We start from the raw sequence: 5,805 nt of genomic DNA, 5'->3' as shown, positions 1-5,805 counted from the left end.
ATACGAGCGGTACTACGGCCCCCACTGCCGCGGCAAGTACCGTAAAACCCGACACGAAAAAAGACCCCTCGAATTGAGGCGGTACTAGCACGAGACCGCAGCGGTACTACGGCTGGGGGCTACCAGCGGTACTACCGCTCTAGAGCGATACTACCGCTCTTAGAGCGGTACTACCGCTTGTAGCACCCAAGCGGTACTACCGCTCCGGCCCGCGGTACTACCGCTGGGACCAGAGAGGGCACACTGAGAAGGGGAACGAGCCCATCATAGAAGCGGAAAGGCTCGGAGGGGGGGCAAAGGAAGTGTACGTGATGATTCCGCCCTAGCCTTTCCAAAGCGGACCCCCTCTTGATAGTACGGTAATCCCTATGAAACTAGTCCACCAAACTAATTCGAAAGGACTACACCGTCTTCGCTTCAAGCTCCGAGGGGAGGGAATCGTCTCGTGCCAAAAGGATGAATCTCTGAAAACACTCAATGCACATGATTAGTCCGCAAAAGCATTGTCATCAATCACCAAAACATCTTAGGGATAAATATGCCCTTACAACAATAAGATGCCAGGGTGCATTCAGCAAGTGGTAGAGGAATTTGCAGATGTGTTGGAGGAACCAACAGGTTTACCACCGAGGCGTGACTGCGATCATAGAATCCCACTGATCCCTGGGGCACAACCATTCAGCATCAGACACTATCGTCACAAACCTGATCATAAGGATGAGATCGAGAAGCAAGTAGCTGAACTTTTGAAGTCTGGAGTTATTCAACGCAGTAATAGTCCTTTCACCTCCCCGGTGATCCTTGTGAAGAAGAAGGATGGGACTTGGCGTTTATGCATTGATTATCAACACCTCAACGCTCTGACATGCATTGGCAAATATCCTGTGCCGGTGATCGAGGAGCTTCCCGATGAGCTACACAGAGCTGTGTGGTTTTCCAAGCTTGACCTTCGCACAGGTTACCATCAGATCAGATTGGCGGAAGGAGAGGAATACAAGACGGCCTTCCAAACCCATTCAGGGCACTACGAATACAAGGTTGTGTCTTTTGGTATGGTGGGAGGACAGGGCACTTTCAATGGAGCTATGCATGAAGGAAATATGCCCTAGAGGCAATAATAAAGTTGTTATTTTATATTTCCTTATTCATGATAAAGGTTTATTATTCATGCTAGAATTGTATTGATCGGAAATTTAAATACATGTGTGAATACATAAACAAACACCGTGTCCCTAGTGAGCCTCTACTTAACTAGCTCGTTGGTCAAAGATGGTTAAGGTTTCCTAACCATTGACATGAGTTGTCATTTGATAATGGGATCACATCATTAGGAGAATGATGTGATGGACAAGACCCATCTGTTAGCTTAGCATTATGATCGTTCAGTTTTATTGCTATTGCTTTCTTCATGTCAAATACATATTCCTTCGACTATGAGATTATGCAACACTCGGATACCAGAGGAATGCCTTGTGTGCTATCAAATGTCACAACGTAATTGAGTGATTATAAAGATGCTCTAAAGTTATCTCCGAAGGTGTTTGTTGAGTTGGCATAGATCGAGATTAGGATTTGTCACTCTGAGTATCGGAGAGGTATCTCTGGGCCCTCTCGATAATACACATCATAAGCTTGCAAGCAAACGACTAAGGAGTTAGTCATGAGGTGATGTATTACGAAACGAGTAAATAGACTTGCCGGTAACAAGATTGAACTAGGTATGAAGATACCGTCGATCGAATCTCGGGCAAGTAACGTACCGATGGACAAAGGGAATTACGTATGTTGTCATAAGGTTTGACCGATAAAGATCTTCATAGAATATGTAGGAGCCACTATGGACATACAGGTTTCACTATTGGTTATTGACCGGAGAGGTGTCTCGGTCATGTCTACATAGTTCTCGAACCCGTAGGGTCCGCACGCTTAACGTTCGTTGACGATATAGTGTTATATGAGTTATATGATTTGGTGACCGAATGTTATTCGGAGTCCCGGATTAGATCACAGACATGACGAAGAGCTCCGGAATGGTCCAGAGGTAAATATTGATATATAGGACGATGGTATTCAAACACCGGAAGTGTTTCGGGGGGTACTGGGTACTTATCGGGTCACCGAAAGGGGTTCTGGGCACCCCTGGCAAAAGATATGAGCCTTATGGGCCAAGAGAGGGAATGCACCAGCCACAAGGGGCTGGTGCGCCCCCCATAGCAGGACGGCCTAGGTGGAGAAGGAAAGGGGGGAGGGAAAGGAAAGTGTCGATTGGGATTCCCACTTCCTTCCCTCTCTCCCCTCTTTCCTCCCCCCTCGGTTAAATATGGCAGGGGGCGCGGCTTGGGAGGGACTCCAAGTATGATTCCTCCTACTTGGGCGCCTCCTATGGCTGCTCCTCCCTCCCTCCCAGCTATATATATGTGGGAGGAGGCGAGTAGCTCATGCTAGATCAATTGTTAGCCGTGTGTGGCGCCCCCTCCATCGTTTACACCCCCGGTCATATTTTCGTAGTGCTTAGGCGAAGCCCTGCGGAGATCACTTCACCATCACTGTCACCACGCCGTCGTGCTGACGGAACTCATCTACTACCTCGACGTCTTGCTGGATCAAGAAGGCGAGGAACGTCACCGAGTTGAACGTGTGCAGAATGCGGAGGTGTCGTGCGTTCGATACTTGATCGGTTGAAGCGCGAAGAAGTTCGACTACATCAACCGCGTTGTGAAACGCTTTCGCTTACGGCTACGATGGTATGTAGACACACTCTCCCCCTCGTTGCTATGCATCTCCATGGATAGATCAATGTGTGTGCGTAGAAATGTTTTTGTTTTCCATGCAACGATTCCCAACAGTGGCATCATGAGCCAGGTCTATGCGTAGATCATATGCACGAGTAGAACACAAAGTGTTGCAGGCCGTGATAGTCATACTGCTTACCACCAATGTCTTATTTTGATTTGGCAGTATTGTGGGATGAAGCGGCCCGGACCAACCTTACATGTCCACGCACATGAGACCTGTTCCACCCACTGACATGCAACTAGTTTTGCATAAAGGTGGCTGGCGGGTGTTTGTTTCTCCCACTTTAGTTGAATCGAATTTGACTGCGGCCGGTCCTTGAAGAAGGTTAATACAACAAACTTGTCGAAACACCGTTGTGGTTTTTTGCGTAGGTAAGAACGGTTCTTGCTAGAAGCCCACAACAGCCATGTAAAACTTGCAACAACAAAGTAAAGGACGTCTAACTTGTTTTCGCAGGGCATGTTGTGATGTGATATGGTCAAGACATGATGTGATATACGTTATTGTATGAGATGTTCATGTTTTGTAAGATATCAGGCAACCAGCAGGAGCCTTATTGTTGTCTCTTTATTGTATGAAATGCAAACGACATGTAATTGCTTTACTTTATCGTTATGCGTTAGCAATAGTTGGCGAGACGACCACGACGCAACGATGGAGATCAATGTGTCGAGCCGGTGACGATGGAGACCATGACGATGCATTGGAGATGGAGATCAAAAGCACAAGATGATGATGGCCATATCATGTCACATATTTTGATTGCATGTGATGTTTATCTTTTATGCATCTTATTTTGCTTAGTACGGCGGTATCATTATAAGATGGTCCCTTCACTAAATTTCAAGGTAAAAGTGTTCTCCCTGAGTATGCACCGTTGCCACAGTTTGTCGTTTCGAGACACCACATGATGATCGGGTGTGATAGACTCTACGTTCACATACAACGGGTGTAAGACAGTTTTGCACATGCAGAATACTTGGGTTAAACTTGACGAGCCTAGCATGTACAGACATGGCCTCGGAACACTAGAGACCAAAAGGTCGAACGTGAATCATATGGTAGATATGATCAACATAGAGATGTTCACCATTAATGACTACCCCATCTCACGTGATGATTGGACATGGGTTAGTTCATTTGGATCACGTATCACTTAGATGACTTGAGGGATGTCTATTTAAGTGGGAGTTCTTAAGTAATTTGATTAATTGAACTTAATTTATCATGAACTTAGTCCTGATAGTATTTGCATATCTATGTTGTATATCAATGGCCCGTGCTACCGTTCCCCTGAATTTTAATGCGTTCCTAGAGAAAGCTAAGTTGAAAGATGATGGTAGCAACTACTTGAGGATTATCCTCATTGCTGCACAAAAGAATTATGTCCTTGATGCACCGCTAGGTGAAAGGCCTGCTGCAGGAGAAAAAGATGATGTTTTGAACGTCTGGCAAGCTCGATCTGATGACTACTTGATAGTTCAGTGTGCCATGCTTTACGGCTTAGAACCGGGACTTCAAAGACGTTTTGAACGTCATGGAGCATATGAGATGTTCCAAGAGTTGAAGTTAATATTTCAAGCAAATACCCGGGTTGAGAGATGAAGTCTCCAACAAGTTCTATAGCTGCAAGATGGAGGAGAACAGTTCTGTCAGTGAACACATACTCAAAATGTCCGGGTATTATAATCACTTGACTCAGCTGGGAGTTGATCTTCCAGTTGATTGTGTTATTGACAGAGTTCTTCAGTCACTGCCACCAAGGTACAAAGGCTTTGTGATGAACTATAATATGCAAGGGATGAACAAGACAATTTCCGAGCTCTTTGCAATGCTTAAGGCCGCAGAGGTAGAAATGAAGAAGAAGCATCAAGTGTTGATGGTTAACAAAACCACTAGTTACAAGAAAAATGGCAAGGGAAAGAAAGGAAACTTCAAGAAAAATGGTAAGCAAGTTGCCACTCCCGGGAAGAATCCCAAAGCTGGACCCAAGCCTGAAACTGAGTGCTTCTACTGCAAAGGGACTGGTCACTAGAATCGGAACTGCCCCAAGTATTTGGCGGATAAGAAGGATGGCAAAGTGAAAAAAGGTATATTTGATATACATGTTATTGATGCGTACCTTACTAATGCTCGTAGTAGCTCATGTATATTTGATACTGATTCGGTTGCTCATATTTGTAACTCGAAACATGAGCTACGGATTAAACGAAGATTGGCTAAGGACAAGGTGACGATGCGCGTCGGGAATGGTTCCAAGGTCGATGTGATCGCCGTCGGCACACTACCACTACTGCAGGATGCTGCTAACGCGACACTACGATCAGAGACCCTTCGACGAAACTGTGTGCGATGCAATAACCGCAAACGATGGTGTAAAAACACCCGTCAAAAAAGGTGCAAAACGTTTGCGATGGAGGATGCATCAAACACGGTTCAGATTTTAGTTGCGTGTGCGATGCAGGGCATACGGTTCAGTTCAATTAACTGTTTACGATGAGGAGGAACAAAAGAAACGGGCAGCCAGATGAAGGTGTGTGCATAGCATACGGTTCACTCGGATGAACTGTTTGTGATTAGGCAACACAAAAAAAACGGTCAGCCAGATCAAGGTGTATGCGATATACGATATGCGGTTCACTCGGATGAACTGTTTGTGTTGAGACAAAAGAACGGAAACAGTTTCTGGGTGTGATACGCGGCAAACAGATCTGTAATCAGAAATGTGTGTGAAGACCGATAATAACACAGACGGTTGCTGCTAATAAGACGCGTGTGTTGTGCAACAGGCCTATTTTGTTACCGTCGGCCCTATAAGGTGCGGCCGGCCCCAAAAGAAGAAAACTACCCTGATCCTCCCCGCAGATCCTTCTTACCACCTCCTCCCCGTGCCCGCCGCCGCCCGACCTCCTCCCCACCGCGCCCCTGCCCGGCCTCCTCCCAGCGCGCCTCCGGTCGGCCTCCTCCCCACCGCGCCGCCGGCCGGCCTCCTCCCCCCCGCGCCGCCGA

This window comes from Triticum aestivum, chromosome 4D (assembly GCF_018294505.1).
Source record: "Triticum aestivum cultivar Chinese Spring chromosome 4D, IWGSC CS RefSeq v2.1, whole genome shotgun sequence".
NCBI classification, from domain to species: Eukaryota; Viridiplantae; Streptophyta; class Magnoliopsida; order Poales; family Poaceae; genus Triticum; species Triticum aestivum.
Note: the sequence above shows the minus strand (reverse complement) of the source record.